At 43.4% G+C, this 16,836-nt stretch overlaps 1 pseudogene; it reads right to left on the bottom strand.

The window, feature by feature from the left end:
• Window positions 1–3,181: 3,181 nt before the first annotated feature.
• Window positions 3,182–4,539, bottom strand: LOC118533139 (heat shock cognate 71 kDa protein pseudogene; annotated as a pseudogene).
• Window positions 4,540–16,836: the final 12,297 nt, after the last annotated feature.

The raw sequence follows: 16,836 nt of genomic DNA, 5'->3' as shown, positions 1-16,836 counted from the left end.
TTTGTTCATGAAGCAGCGGTGATGATTTAGAGTGACATGCTGTTGCTATGGAATCTTATTTCTCTCTGCTTTTAGTCTATTGAGGACTCGGGAGCTCTTAAATGTCTTTGCGTGAGTTATTGCTCCAACGCCCTGAAGTGCTGATGGGCTGGGCGGCTGTTCAAACCCAAACTCAAAGCAGGGATGGTGACAGAGTCACAGGTTGGGGTTAGACAGTGTGGCACGTAAAATAAAAATCAGGCAAATATGGAAGTCGTGGCCTGTTACTTTATCTGGGAGGATTTTGATGATTTGAGCATTACCGTGGTGGTTAGGGAAGGTTTTAGCCCCAGCGTTACAGTTGTTCATGATTTATTCCATGTCCGGCACTCTGCATTCCTCCTCTTGCCAGATTTTCATAGGGAGAAAATCGATCTTCTTGTAACCTGGCATCTTGTATCCCTACACCTAAAGGAGAGGTTCAGCTCCCTTGCCCTGATGCCTCACTGACCCTCACTGAGGGATTTGTAGCAGTTCACTAGAATGTCATCTCCATGAGGACAGAGACACTGTCTATCTAGCACTCTCAATGGGGATTTAATACGGAAAAGATGATCAATCAATATTTGGTTGAATGGCTTAGTAGAATTATAGAAGCTTATTATTGAAAGGGAGCTAAAGCACTGCTGATTCTACTTTCCAGCCATTTCAAGTGTCTCTCCCACAAAATGATGACAGTTAGTCTTATATCTTCTGGAACCCATGCAGCCATGAGGACCCCTCCCCCCCAGTACTTAGAAGGCAATCCATTCCATTCAGAAGTTTCATCTTACATAGAATCACAACTTATCTCCGTGCATCTTCCCTCCTTAATTCTTGTCCTTCCTTCTAGAGCCTCTCTCTTTTCCCTGACAGTGTTTCGGGTAGCAGGAGATGGCCTCACAGTTAGCCGTGGAGCCCAGATGGGGCGAAGCAGAGTATAGATGGCTGCGTAGGTATCACCCATACAACCAGCAAGGAGAGCAGCTGATTCTTAGGACGGTGTTCACACCTACCACTTTTAAACATTGAATGATACTAATGGAGTAATTAGGATTCATTATACTGCAAGAGGTTACTGGCCTTAGGGGGGAAAAAAAATCTCCATTTTAACTTGGCCTGACACAAAGCTTTGAGGGACCCAGATTCTCAAGGAACTCTATGTTAATTTTTGATCAGGTAAAGACCTTGGAATTGAAACTTTAATTAATTAATCATACAGCTCTTTTTTTAATTGAGTATCTACTCTGTACCATCACTTAATTTTCTTATATTATGTTAAGGCTATACTACTAATTACTAAGATTTATGAAGTGCTAAGTGCTCTGCAAATGTTATCACACCAAATTCTCATAACAAACTTATGAAGAAGGTTGTATTATTATCCTCGTTCATATAAGAGGAAGTTTAGTTTCAGTGTCCAAGGTCACCAGCAGGAATATCACAGGGTCAGGCCTCAAGCTCAGGTCTGTCTGACACTAAAGTGTTCTTAACCTCCAGCCCATATGTTTCTAATGAGAAATAAATTCTTGTGGAGAAAAAGAAACCCGAGGTTCAATTTGTCTTCATGTACCTTACAGTGCCTTATACACAATCAATACTCAATAAGTATGTGTTGAATAAATAAACACATTTGGTGAGGCTGGCCCACTTGTCAAAGCATGATCCACAACTTAACAATTTTGCTTCAGACTTCATCTCTGTGAAATGAGGGAATTGGGCTGAACGATCTCCAGGCTTCTTCCCCGTCTTAGGAATGCATGCTGCTGGTCTAGGAATGAGGATGAAGTGGAGTTTAATAGCCCAGACAAGAAGGAAGAGCATGGCGTGAGGAGCATCCTGAGCTAGTGCCACATTCTTGTAAACAGAATGTTCCCTCTGCCCAAAATACCCTTTCCGCACTTGCTCACTTGGCAAATGTCCAATGGTCAGCTCCACCAGTCTGCCCCCGCCCCCCCCGTGAAGCTGTCCTTGACCTCTCCCTCAACACCCCTGCCCTACATACACGTGCACACGCACGCATACACACACACACACACACACACACACACACACACAGTTATTTCCTCCTCAGGGCCCCCAACTACCCTGTGCGTGATTTGTGGTTACTTGATTGTGGGTCTGTCTCTCCATCCTCACTCCAAAGACTGAGCTTATTAAAAACAAAAACTACCTCCTATTCATGTTCAGGCCCCATTATGGAGCCTGGCATGTAATACAAGCCTTCAATAAATGTTTTTTGAGTGGCTGAATGAATTAGCAGGCCATGTGTAGAGGGAGCAGAAGGGAAACAATTTGACCTTACTAGAATTCAGGCCAGAAAACAGTGAGAAATCGAACTCAGTAAGATAGGGGGAGGCTGGGCTGGAAGCCCAAGAAGGGGTGTTGAGGCTTGGTGCCCCAGGTGACACCTCGGTATCATGCTTACATAGGGAAGTGACAGTAAAAAGAAGAATTATATCAGGAAGATTAGTGTAGACACGGTTTCTCATTAAAAAAAATGAGTAAAAGTAATGAACTTGCTTTCTTCCTCAGCATGCTCTAAATAAATTCATATCTCATTTATTATATCTGACATTTACGTGCATAAAAAACACAGAATAGTCTCATTTAGAGGTGTCTTCCTTATTTTATTTTAATAAACAAATTTTTAACAAATTATAACACAGTAAACAAACATCTCACCTAGAATAAACCAAGTTCGCATAAGTCCAAACAGTTGTTCATAGCATATGCAGCACCTAGCTCAGCGCCTGGTACATATTAAGTGCTCAATTAATATTCACCGAATGTCAAGTTGATACTGCACGGTGGTTGCATTCATTCTGGTTGTTTGCACAAATGGAAAATAACAGCAAGTCCCCAGATGTAAATACGGTGATTATTTTAGAAGATTAAAAGATTTAAAAATAATTAAAGATTGAAAGATCTTTAGTGCTTGTGTTTGGAATATAGAACATATATGTATATTTATATCAATATGTTTGTCTTTTTAATGCTCTGAGCTGTAAAATGATATTAAAATAAGTGCAGATGAGAGAGCACATGTGAAATGACTACAGTAGATGGTGGCTCAGGAAAGCATTCATCACCAGCCAGACAACCTACACCCGGTACAAGCAAATGAATGGGTGACGTTTCTTTAAAAGCCAAACAAGTCCCTTTATGCTGGGGCATCTTTTTTTTTTTTTTCTTTGCCAATTAAATACAGTTTTATTTAAGACACTGCATTTTCCACTTAACAATACAGTGCTTATAAAGTGCAATGTTTATTTCCTTTCCCTGTGCACGTATCCCATATTCAAGTATCAAGAATGCCCAGTTTATTTACTATAGCAGCTCAACATTAAAACTGCCATGGAATTTGCTACAAATTTGGGTCCTTTGAATATTTTGTGTGGAACAATGCTAGACCTATTCTCAGGTTGGCTTAATCAACCTCTTCGATGGTGGGTCCAGAGGAGGCTCCACCAGAGGGAGGAGCTCCACCACCAGGGAAGCCTCCAGGCATTCCCCCTGGCATGCCCCCGGCGCTCTGGTACAGTTTGGTAATGATAGGATTGCAGACTTTCTCCAGCTCTTTTGCTGGTGTTTAAATTCTTCCTTCTCTGCAGTCTGGTTCTTATCAAGCCAATTGATGATTTCATTGCACTTGTCAAGAATCTTCTATTTGTCCTCATCACTGATCTTGCCCTGAAGGTTTTCATCTTCAACAGTTGCTTTCATGTTGAATGCATAAGACTCAAGTGAATTCTTGGAAGACACCTTGTCCTGCTGTTTCTCATCTTCAGCTTTGTACTTCTCAGCGTCCTGGACCATGCCCTCAATGTCTTCCTTGCTCAAGCGGCCCTTGTCATTAGTGATGGTAATCTTGTTCTCTTTTCCTGTGCTCTTATCCACGGCAGAGACATTGAGGATACCATTAGCATCAATATCAAAAGTGACTTCAGTCTGAGGAACGCCGCGAGGGGCAGGAGGTATGCCTGTGAGTTTGAACTTGCCAAGTAGGTTGTTATCCTTGGTCAGGCATGCTCACCTTCATACACCTGAATAAGCACACCAGGCTGGTTGTCAGAGTAGGTAGTGAAGGTTTGTGTCTGTTTGGTAGGAATGGTAGTATTACGCTTGATGAGAACAGTCATGACTCCTCCAGCAGTTTCGATGCCAAGAGAAAGTGGAGTGACATCCAATAGCAGCAAATCTTGAACATTTTCAGATTTGTCTCCAGAATGGATGGCTGCCTGGACAGCTGCACCGTAAGCAACAGCCTCATCAGGGTTGATGCTCCTATTCAGTTCTTTTCCATTGAAGAAATCTTGTAAAAGTTTCTGAATCTTGGGGATATGGGTAGAACCACCCACCAGGACAATATCATGGATCTGAGACTTGTCTAGCTTGGCATCCCGAAGGGCTTTCTCTACGCTGGGGCATCTTAAAGAAGCTGGCCCTGGAAAACAATCCAGTCACTTCAAGTCCATTGGTGATGGTAGCTTAGCCATGTTTACCCAGGTGGTAGGCCATATTACCATATAATTGCATCATTTTGCAATCTTGGGATTTAAACTCACAAGCAATTTCAGAAGGCAAAAATTTCTCACTAACTTAAGAGCAGAAGGGCATACTTGTGCATGCGTGTGTGTGCACACGTGTGTGTGTGTGTTTCAAAATGATGAGAGCCTAGGAGGGCTCTTCTGTGGTATTTGGGATCTGATTTCCTCGGTGACTAAGCATGATGCTATTAGACAAACAATATGTGATGTGGCCGAATATAGTGCATAATGATCTCATTTGGACCACCTGTGAATCAACATTTATGCCTAGGAAAGGCTGAGGTTTTTATCTTGAGTCCCAGATTTTTATAAGGATTTCCATAATTGTACAGCTCTGCTGATGGCTTATCTCTCTCTGTGTGGGGGGCTAAGCAGTCCTCCAAAGCTTGGCTTTCTTATGCATATTTATCACTTTTCAATTTATAGCTAATTGCTAGGATATTATTTCAGAAATAAGTGGAAATCAACCCCAGTTTCCTGTGCTCTCATCTACAGCGAATGTGTACAGGAAACGAAGGACTAAGGAGAGGTGGCAGGCTCTTTCCTTATATTCAGAAACCTTGTCATAATATAAATTTTAGCCAGAAATTGGATTTTACATAACAGGGCTTTGAACCAAGTCCTAGTTATTAAAACCCTAAAAGATCTCATGATAGCAGTGCCTCGTTTCTTGTGTGTATTCTACAAGCGCTTGTAAATTTGGTAGGTGTATCTGAATTGTGTCAAAAGGATCCCATTCCTCACTGATGTTCATGTATATTTCAAGGATAACTTATCTTCATTCCTGATTTTTTTTTTAATTTTTTTATTGTTATGTTAATCCCCATACATTACATCATTAGTTTTAGATATAGTGTTCCATGATTCATTGTTTGTGCATAACACCCAGTGCTCCATGCAGAACGTGCCCTCCTCAATACCCATCACCAGGCTAACCCATCCTCCCAACCCCCTCCCCTCTAGAACCCTCAGTTTGTTTTTCAGAGTCCATCGTCTCTCATGGTTCTTCTCCCCCTCCGATTTCCCCCCCTTCATTCTTCCCCTCCTGCTACATTCTTCTTCTTCTTTTTTTCTTTCTTAACATATATTGCATTATTTGTTTCAGAGGTACAGATCTGAGATTCAACAGTCTTGCACAATTCACAGCGCTTACCAGAACACATACCCTCCCCAGTGTCCATCACCCAGTCACCCCATCCCTCCCACCCCACCCCCCACTCCAGCACCCCTCAGTTTGTTTCCTGAGATTAAGAATTCCTCATATCAGTGAGGTCATATGATACATGTCTTTCTCTGTTTGACTTATTTCGCTCAGCATAATACCCTCCAGTTCCATCCACGTCGTTGCAAATGGCAAGATCTTATTCCTTTTGATGGCTGCATAATATTCCATTGTATATATATACCACATCTTCTTTATCCATTCATCTGTTGATGGACATCTTGGCTCTTTCCACAGTTTGGCTATTGTGGACATTGCTGCTATAAACATCGGGGTGCACGTAGCCTTTCGGCTCCCTACTTTTGTATCTTTGGGGTAAATACCCAGTAGTGCAATTGCTGGATCCTATGGTAGCTCTATTTTCAACTTTTTGAGGAACCTCCATACTGTTTTCCAGAGTGGCTGCACCAGCTTGCATTCCCACCAACAGTGTAGGAGGGTTCCCCTTTCTCCGCATCCCCGCCAACATCTGTCATTTCCTGACTTGTTAATTTTAGCCATTCTGACTGGTGTGAGGTGGTATCTCATTGAGGTTTTGATTTGGATTTCCCTGATGCCGAGCAATATTGAACACTTTTTCATGTGTCTGTTGGCCATTTGGATGTCTTCTTTGGAAAAATGTCTGTTCATGTCTTCTGCCCATTTCTTGATTGGATTCTTTGTTCTTTTGGTGTTGAGTTTGATGAGTTCTTTATAGATTTTGGATACTAGCCCTTTATCTGATATGTCATTTGCAAATATCTTCTCCCATTCTGTCAGTTGTCTTTTGGTTTTGTTGACTGTTTCCTTTGCTTTGCAAAAGCTTTTTATCTTGATGAAGTCCCAATAGTTCATTTTTGCCCTTGCTTCCCTTGCCTTTGGAGATGTTTCTAGGAGGAAGTTGCTGCGGCTGAGGTCGAAGAGGTTGCTGCCTGTGTTCTCCTTTAGGATTTTGATGGACTCCTGTCTCACATTGAGGTCTTTCAACCATTTGGAGTCTATTTTTGTGTGTGGTGTAAGGAAATGGTCCAGTTTCATTCTTCTGCATGTGGCTGTCCAATTTTCCCAACACCATTTGTTGAAGAGACTGTCTTTTTTCCATTGCACATTCTTTCCTGCTTTGTCAAAGATTAGTTGACCATAGAGTTGAGGGTCCATTTCTGGGCTGTCTATTCTGTTCCATTGATCTATGTGTCTGTTTTTGTGCCAGTACTATACTGTCTTGATGATGACAGCTTTGTAGTAGAGCTGGAAGTCTGGAATTGTGATGCCGCCAGCTTTGCTTTTCTTTTTCAACATTCCTCTGGCTATGCGGGGTCTTTTCTGGTTCCATACAAATTTTAGGATTATTTGTTCCATTTCTTTGAAGAAAGTGGATGGTATTTTTATGGGGATTGCATTGAATGTGTAGATTGCTCTAGGTAGGATTGACATCTTCACAATATTTGTTCTTCCAATCCATGAGCATGGAACATTTTTCCATTTCTTTGTGTCTTCCTCAATTTCTTTCATGAGTATTTTATAGTTTTCTGAGTACAGATCCTTTGCCTCTTTGGTTAGATTTATTCCTAGGTATCTTATGGTTTTGGGTGCAATTGTAAATGGGATCGACTCCTTAATTTCTCTTTCTTCTGACTTGTTGTTGGTGTATAGGAATGCCACTGACTTCTGTGCATTGATTTTATATCCTGCCACTTTACTGAATTCCTGTATGAGTTCTAGCAGTTTTGGGGTGGAGTCTTTGGGATTTTCCACATAAAGTATCATATCATCTGCAAAGAGTGAGAGTTTGACTTCTTCTTTGCCAATTTGGATGCCTTTGATTTCTTTTTGTTGTCTGATTGCTGTGGCTAGGACTTCCAATACTATGTTGAATAGCAGTGGTGAGAGTGGACATCCCTGCCGCGTTCCTGACCTTAGGGGGAAAGCTCTCAGTTTTTCCCCATTGAGAATGATATTCGCTGTAGGTTTTTCATAGATGGCTTTTATGATATTGAGGTATGTACCCTCTATCCGTATACTCTGAAGAGTTTTGATCAAGAAAGGATGCTGTACTTTGTCAAATGCTTTTTCTGCATCTATTGAGAGGATCATATGATTCTTGTTCTTTCTTTTGTTAATGTATTGTATCACGTTGATTGATTTGCGGATGTTGAACCAACCTTGCAGCCCAGGGATAAATCCGACTTGGTCGTGGTGAATAATCCTTTTAATGTACTGTTGGATCCTATTGGCTAGTATTTTGGTGAGAATTTTTGCATCCATGTTCATCAGGGATATTGGTCTGTAATTCTCCTTTTTGATGGGGTCTTTGTCTGGTTTTGGGATCAAGGTAATGCTGGCCTCATAAAATGAGTTTGGAAGTTTTCCTTCCATTTCTATTTTTTGGAACAGTTTCAGAAGAATAGGTATTAATTCTTCTTTAAATGTTTGGTAGAATTCCCCTGGGAAGCCATCTGGCCCTGGGCTTTTGTGTTTTGGGAGATTTTTGACGACTGCTTCTATTTCCTTAGTGGTTATAGGTCTGTTCAGGTTTTCTATTTCTTCCTGGTTCAGTTTTGGTAGTTGATACATCTCTAGGAATGCATCCATTACTTCCAGGTTATCTAATTTGCTGGCATAGAGTTGCTCATAATATGTTCTTATAATTGTTTGTATTTCTTTGGTGTTGGTTGTGATTTCTCCTCTTTCATTCATGATTTTGTTGATTTGGGTCATTTCTCTTTTCTTTTTGATAAGTCTGGCCAAGGGCTTATCAATCTTGTTAATTCTTTCAAAGAACCAGCTCCTAGTTTCGTTGATCTGTTCTACTGTTCTTTTGGTTTCTATTTCATTGATTTCTGCTCTGATCTTTATTATTTCTCTTCTCCTGCTGGGTTTAGGCTTTATTTGCTATTCTTTCTCCAGCTCCTTTAGGTGTAGGGTTAGGTTGTGTACTTGAGACCTTTCTTGTTTCTTGAGAAAGGCTTGTATTGCTATATACTTTCCTCTTAGGACTGCCTTTGCTGTATCCCAAAGATTTTGAATAGTTGTGTTTTCATTTTCATTGGTTTCCATGAATTTTTTTAATTCTTCTTTAATTTCCTGGTTGACCCATTCATTCTTCAGTAGGATGCTCTTTAGCCTCCATGTATTTGAGTTCTTTCCGACTTTCCTCTTGTGATGGAGTTCTAGTTTCAAAGTATTGTGGTCTGAAAATAGGCAGGGGATGATCCCAATCTTCTGGTACCGGTTGAGACCTGATTTATGACCTAGGATGTGATCTATTCTGGAGAATGTTCCATGGGCACCAGAGAAGAATGTGTATTCCGTTGCTTTGGGATGGAATGTTCTGAATATGTCTGTGAAGTCCATTTGGTCCAGTGTGTCATTTAAAGTCTTTATTTCCTTGTTGATCTTTTGCTTAGACGATCTGTCCATTTCAGTGAGGGGGGTGTTAAAGTCCCCCACTATTATTGTATTGTTGTCAATGTGTTTCTTTGCTTTTGTTATTAATTGCCTTATATAATTGGCTGCTCCCATGTTAGGGGCATAGATATTTACAATTGTTAGATCTTCTTGTTGGATAGACCCTTTAAGTATGATATAGTGTCCTTCCTCATCTCTTATTACAGTCTTTGGTTTAAAATCTAATTTGTCTGATATAAGGATTGCCACCCCAGCTTTCTTTTGGTGTCCATTAGCATGGTAAATGGTTTTCCACCCCCTCACTTTCAATCTGGGGGTGTCTTTGGGTCTAAAATGAGTCTCTTGCAGACAGCATATCAATGGGTCTTGTTTTTTAATCCAATCTGATAGCCTGTGTCTTTTGATTGGGGCATTTAGCCCATTTACATTCAGGGTAACTACCGAAAGATAGGAATTTAGTGCCATTGTATTGCCTGTAAGGTGACTGTTACTGTATATTGTTTGTGTTCCTTTCTGGTCTATGTTGCTTTTAGGCTCTCTCTTTGCTTAGAGGACCCCTTTCAAGATTTCTTGTAGGGCTGGTTTCGTGTTTGCTAATTCCTTTAGTTTTTGTTTGTCCTGGAAGCTTTTTATCTCTCCTTCAATTTTCAATGACAGCCTAGCTGGATATAGTATTCTTGGCTGCATATTTTTCTCATTTAGTGCTCTGAATATGTCCTGCCAGTCCTTTCTGGCCTGCCAGGTCTCTGTGGATAAGTCTGTTGCCAGTTTAATGTTTCTACCATTGTAGGTTACATATTTCTTCTCCCGAGCTGCTTTCAGGATTTTCTCTTTGTCTCTGAGACTCGTAAGTTTTACTATTAGATGTCGGGGTGTTGACCTATTTTTATTGATTTTGAGAGGGGTTCTCTGTGCTTCCTGGATTTTGATGCCTGTTTCCTTCCCCAAATTAGGGAAGTTCTCTGCTATAATTTGCTCCATTATACCTTCTGCCCCTCTCTCTCTTTCTTCTTCTTCTGGGATCCCAATTATTCTAATGTTGTTTCGTCTTATGGTATCGTTTATCTCTCGAATTCTGCCCTCGTGATCCAGTAGTTGTTTATCTCTCTTTTTCTCAGCTTCTTTATTTTCCATCATTTGGTCTTCTATCTCACTGATTCTTTCTTCTGCCTCATTTATCCTAGCAGTTAGCGCCCCCATATTTGATTGCACCTCATTAATAGCCTTTTTGATTTCTACTTGGTTCGATTTTAGTTCTTTTACTTCTCCAGAAAGGGTTTCTCTAATAACTTCCATGCTTTTTTCAAGCCCAGCTAGTATCTTTAAAGTGATGATTCTGAACTCTAGATCTGACATCGTACTAATGTCCGTATTGAGTAGGTCCCTGGCAGTCGGTACTATCTCTTGTTCTTTTTGTTGAGGTGATTTTTTCCGTCTTGTCATTTTGTGCAGAGGAGAATAGATTAATGAGAGAACAAAATGCTAGCAGGGTAACAACGTCCCCAGAAAATATACTCTAAACAAATCAGAAAAGACCTGAAGCAGTGGGAAAAGAAAGGGAAAGAGAGAAAAAAGAAAAAGAAAGAAAAAAAGAAAAAAGAAAAAGATAAAGATAAAGATAAAAACAAACAAAAGCAGAACAAAACAAAACAAAACAAAAACAGAATGTGATCAAATATGATCAGGCTGGTTTATAGATCAGTGCCACACACTAGATTTTGGGTGTATTTTGGTCTGTTAAAAGAAAGTCCCTCCCAAAATTTTAAAGAAAGAAAAACTTATATATGTACAAAAATAAGGGTTGATATGATGAAGGGATGGAATATGACTGTAAAGATGGAAATTATAAAAAATTTTAAAAAAGGATTTGATAAGTTGTTTGAAAAAAGAAAGAAGAGGATTAAAAAAAAAGAAAGAAAGAAAGAAAAAAGGGAGAGAATGTGATCAGGCAGGGGAGTAGAAGAAAACCATACACTAGAGATTTAGAGTATATTTTGATCTGTTAGAAGAAACTATGTCAAGATTTTAAAGAGAGAACAACTTATATATATATGCCAAAAATACGGGTAACTACTATGAAGGGATAGAATATGACTTTAAAAATGAAAAATAAAAATGTTTTTTTTTTAAAAAAGGGATTGATAAGATGTTGGTTGAAAAAGGGAAAAAGAAAAATTCAAAAAAAAAGAAAAAAGGAAAAAAGAAAAAAAGACAGTTAAAAAAAATAATTAACTTTGAAAGACTAAAGAATCATGGTAAAAAAGCCATGGATTCTATGTGCAGTATTCCCCTAGCGCTGGAGTTCTGCCGTTCTCATTGATCGGTAAACCTGGTCTTGGCTGGCTGTTCTCGCTGATCTTCTGGGGGAGGGGCCTGTTGCCGTGGTTCCCAAATGTCTCTGCCGGAGGCGGAATTGCCCCGCCCTTGCCGGTCCGGGCTAAGTAATCTGCTCGGGTTTGCTCTCGGGAGCTTTTGTTCCCTGCAAGCTTTCCGTACAGCTTTGGAGGCGGAGAGTGAAAATGGCGGCCTCCCAGTCTCCGCCCCGGCGGAGCCGAGAACTCGGGGTCCCGCTCCTCAGCGAGCCCCCAGAGAAAAGCCGTCAGTCACTCCCGTCTCCCCGGTCTCCGGCCGCACTCCGCGCTCACCCGGCCTGTGACCGCGCCTTTCTATCTGGCACCCGACCCCGGGTGGAGTCTCCAAACCCAGCAGATCCCCGCGGTGCGCTCCCGCACCTCTCCTCCCGGGGGAAGAAGGGGAGTCTCCCCGGATCTGCCGCTTGTTGGGTCCCTGCTGGAGGAGCAGTGGCCCGACTGTGCCGCGGATCACGGTCTATGGCAACCCCGAGCTGAGAGCCCGCGCCTGGGCTCCGTCTCTGCAGCCGGCTTCCCTGCTCCGATACCTGGGAGCTCTGCTGCACTCAGGCACCCCCGGTCTTTCTGTGACCCCGAGGGTCCTGAGACCACACTGTCCCGCGAGGGTTCCACCCCCCACTTCGCCACCAGAGTGACGTCCCTCAGCGGAGCAGACTTCTAAAAGTTCCGATTTTGTGCCCCGCGGCTCTATCACTTGCCAGAAGCGGCCGACGGAGGCCCCTCCCCCGCCGTCTATCCTCCCGAATATCGCCTCGGGTTCACTTCTCCGCACGTCCTACCTTCCAGAAAGTGGTCGCTTTTCTGTTCAGAGAGTTGTTGCTATTCTTTTCTTCGATCTCCTGTTGAGTTTGTAGGTGTTCAGAATGGTTTGATCCCTATCCAGCTGAATTCCTGAGAGGAGACGAAATCCAGGTCTCCTACTCCTCCGCCATCTTGCTCCGCCCTTCATTCCTGATTTTGATCTTCCATTGCTAGTGGCTTCTGCCTCTCTGGATTAATCTTCCAGGCTAGTTTCAAGTAGAGTGTAGCGAAAAAGAACTCGGGCTTTGGAACCTGTGAATGTTCATCGGGATGCTCATTAAGTATTTGATTCTCATACGAGGTGTGGGAGATTTTCACCTCTCTGCTGCCCTGAAGGTAAGGATGTCCATATGACTATGTTTGTTCAAGGGCTCAGGCCCTTGGACAAATTATAGAACTTCTTCACCACCTCAGAGAGTCACATGAGAATTAGAAGTATGTGAGCAACGTGGTTGGTCCAGAGAATGTGTGTAACAATGTTTATCTCCTTGGTCTTTCCCCTTCTTCTTTTATCTGTGAGGAGGGAGCTGGTACCTTGTTTATCACCTGATTGTGTCGTGGAGGAGAATATAGAATGGGCTATAGGGGTGCTTGAATAAATAACTGAATGCATAAAAGCAGTTAGCTGTACCTAGAGAGTGACTTATTTAAGAGATCCATTAGCCATCATTTTGCAGTATGAACATTCTTTTATTCTGCATGTTTCCTCACGTCAGGCTTTCCAAGACATAGGCAAAGAGACAGGCTGGATGAGAAGGAGAGGACATAGTTCTGGGATTTTGACTGCAGCTCAGCCAGTTGCTAGCCCAAGTGACCCTGGACCGAATGGGGCAATTTGTAGCATCATGAGCAGAGGTGACAGTGGCCCACTGACCTCCACATCATCCAAAGCTCTTCTGGAGTCCCGAGCTCTGTTTGGAGCATTACATCGGGGAGGAACATTGACGTACTTGGAATGCAGGTGAACAGGAGTAAGAATGAAGGCAGATCCAGATGCTGAGAAGTCAGGAAGCCCCTGTGTCCTGCTCTCAAGTCCTTGTACTGTTGTAAGGTGAACTGAACAGAAACTATTTTGTTCTCAGTACTTTAGTGGACAAAGTGAGTAAAAATGTTGCCATCCGATCCACTAGAGGCTGTACTATGACCCAGGGACATGGCACATGGCGTTTTTCATAAGAGCAGTAACATCCTCACTCACTTGCTTAGAAATCATAGAGGAAAAGCCAACCTGAAATTATCTAGCAAACAGGGAGATGGAAAATCAGGGATATGGAATTTTGTCCCCCCTGCCCGCCCCCGCCCATTTCATCATAGGCAAAGGCAGAAGGGAATAAGCTTTTTAGAAAAGAGGAAGAGAAGGCCAGCCGCAGGGGCAGAGAGGAGGGAGTTAGGAGCCGTGCAGCCAGGGACCTCCTCTGTAGACGTCTGCTGCGCGGGAGCCTGGAGGAAGCATTGAGATACCAGGGGGAAGCGACTGTAGAGGTGGGCTCAGTGCCAGGGTGCCCGAGCTCGTACAGACAAAACCAGAGTGGAACTGATGAGAAAACAGAATCTTCCCGATTAATTAAGGGCAGAAGGATCAGATCAAGAAAAATTGGTTTCAAAGGCTGGCCTAAGATCTTGAGACCAAAGGCTCTGTGTAAGATATCTTAAGATGAAATTTACTCGTTAGGCCTTCAATTGTCTCCACTGTATACTTTGTCCTCTGAGTAACTCTCACATGATGGAAAGGTAGCTTTTACCACATTCAAGACAAGTGGTCCAGAAAGAAGTTACTAAAGCTGTTTATTCATGAATCCCACCATAAGCACTGAACACCTGTTATGGGCCAGGGAACAAGTTAGGTATGGTGATACAGAAATTAAAGTGGAAGTCTGTGTCCTAAAGGCTGTCACAGTCTAGTGAGGGAATGGATTCAGAAATAGGTAATTAGACTGTAATGTAGCATGTCAGTAGCAATGATGAAGGTGGGCCCAAGGGATTCTGGAAGCATCTGGGAAGAGCACTAGCCCAGGGGAAATGAGGAGCAATAGGTGGGAAGGCCAGGGAAGAGATGACCTATGAGCAAGTCTTAAAGGATGAACAAAAGTCAGCCAGGCAGCCAGCAGGAGCCCAGCAGGATGGTGCATGTGGTTACTCAGGTCCGCAAGGGGCAAAGCTAGAGGCAGGAGGGGAGGCTGGGGAGGGCCCTTGATGGGGCTTGGACTTCACTGAGGAAAACGGGGAGCCATTAAAAAGGCTTTTCTGTGGAGAAGTGACACTTTAAGCTTTTCACAAATATTCTCTTTAGGAACATGGCTCTGGGGGTTGAGGAAAGTGGATCTGAAGGGGGTGAGCGGAGGCAGGAAGATCAGTCAGAGGCTGTGGCTGTGGCCCACAGGAGATAGGACGGGGGCCAATCTGCAGTCACGGAGCTGGCGAGAGATCCTGGACCAAAGTCCCAGAATGAAGTGAACCTCGAGTCCTTTCTTGGTTGGTTTATTGATCCCATTCTTTCAACAAACATCTGGAGTGACATTTATGGTGGGGTAGGGGGATGGTGGAGGGGCAGCTCTGACCAGAGGTCTGGTGTTTGTCACATTTCTGTCCCCTGCTCAGAGAGGCACTGAGTGGAATCTTCCTTTCTGATGCAAGGGTAGATGGTGGCTGGAGGGAACCTCATGTCCTGGAACATGCCTGGCTCACTCCATGGTTCTTGCTGATGCAATAGAAAATTTCTCTTTCAAAGACAGTGCCTGGAATGAGTGCTCCCAGGAGTTCTCAGGCCCCCAGGCACCCAAGGGATAGAGGAACAAGGATAAACATGGCTGCCCCCCATCCAAAGGTGAGCGTAGGGGTCATTTAGACCCATACTGACTTCAAACTCAGTGTTCTTTGGGATGCCGTAACTAGTGGGAAGCCAGCAACCCCCCCCCTTTGGGGACTGTGTTTCCTCAGCGTGGACCAAGAGGGATGTAATGCAACGGCTGTGTCAGGGAGGGAAACCCTTTGGTTCTTCTGGCAAAGAAGTGGTGGTAGTGGTGGTGATCATGGGGTGAATGCCTCTGCCTTCCATAATGAATGCTTGCCATCTGTTTCTCCCTTTCCCTAATTTGTCTCTCACTCCCCAAGGTGCTTGTGGTTAGGAGAGAAGGCTCCACCGGTGGGCACAGCCCCCACAGATGGGCCCCTCTGGCTCCAGAGGTACACACGAGCCTGGAGGGACCTACATTTAGTGTTGGCTCTGCCCAGTAGGCTCTATTCCTTGGTGCTGGGGTTGATCCCTGATGGCATTTTGGGGTGTGACCAAGGGAAGCAGTACAACCACAGAACACACAGAGGTGTAGAGGGGAGGAGGATGGGCAGAATTAAACTGGAGAAGTGAAGATAGTAGGGGGAGAAGGACAATATTTCTTCCCTGTTACCCAAGTATTGATGCCACCAAGTTTTCTGGAGCATTAGTTGTCTACAACTACCCTGGCAATTATTTAGGAAGGGCAGTGGTGTTCTAGCTCACACCTTAAAATAAGACCAATTTCTGCTTGTGAATAGCTAATCACTGAGTGCTGCACTTCTGTGCCTTGATCAGTCCCCAAATGTCTTTCTATCATCACAGAAGCTCAAAGAAGGAATGCGTAGAGAGTCTATTATTATTGTTATAGCTAACATTCATTAGACACTCACTTGGAGCCCAGCGTATGAATCTGTTCTTGTCAGTGCTGTTAATGACCCCCTATCCCCAGAGCTGGTGGACACTCTTCTCCATCCTCATTTCACTTAGCTTCTCAGCAGCACTCATCAGTGACGCATCCTGCCTTTTGACAAGTCTCTCCTATCTTGGTCCTGAGACTCGGCTCTCTCCCCGATGGCCTCCTACCTCCCGTGCCTCCTCTCAGTGCATCTGCTTGTTCTGCTTTCTGCACCCAAACTCCTGAAACTCCCTCTCTTCTCTCTCCACAGTTTTAGGCTAGGCAATATCATCCCTTCACATGGCTTTAGATGACATGAATGCTGATGGCTCCAGAATCTGGATCTCTTGCTAAGATCTCTCTCTTCCATACTCACCTCTGAGCGCTGACTTGACGCCTCCACGACTTGTCCCACAGATGGATGTGACTTGTCCCACAGATGGATGTAACTTGTCCAAAATCCAACTCTTGATTCCCCTCCTCTCCAAACAAGTTCTCCCAGCATGGTCAGCATCTTGACTTCTCTCCGCTCCTCACATCGTCAGCATGTTTGGCCAATTTCATCTCTACTCGTCTCCATCTCCTGCCCCCACCCCTCCCCGCTTCCATCATCTCTTCTCTGGATTTCCGCAGTGGTTTCTGAGCTTCCCGCACCCATCCCTGTCTCCCTATCAGCCATTCTCCACACAGCAGTCAGAGTGGTTATTAAAACGTGTAAAACAACTCATGTCACTCTGCTTCTGAAAGTCCTCCAGGGGCTTTCTTTGAACTAAAAGTAAAATACAAACTCCTTCCTTTAGCCTTCAGCGTGGCTTATG

The sequence above is a fragment of the Halichoerus grypus genome, chromosome 11 (genome assembly GCF_964656455.1).
Source record: "Halichoerus grypus chromosome 11, mHalGry1.hap1.1, whole genome shotgun sequence".
Lineage (NCBI taxonomy): Eukaryota > Metazoa > Chordata > Mammalia > Carnivora > Phocidae > Halichoerus > Halichoerus grypus.
Note: the sequence above shows the minus strand (reverse complement) of the source record. Positions and strands in the feature narration are given on the sequence as shown.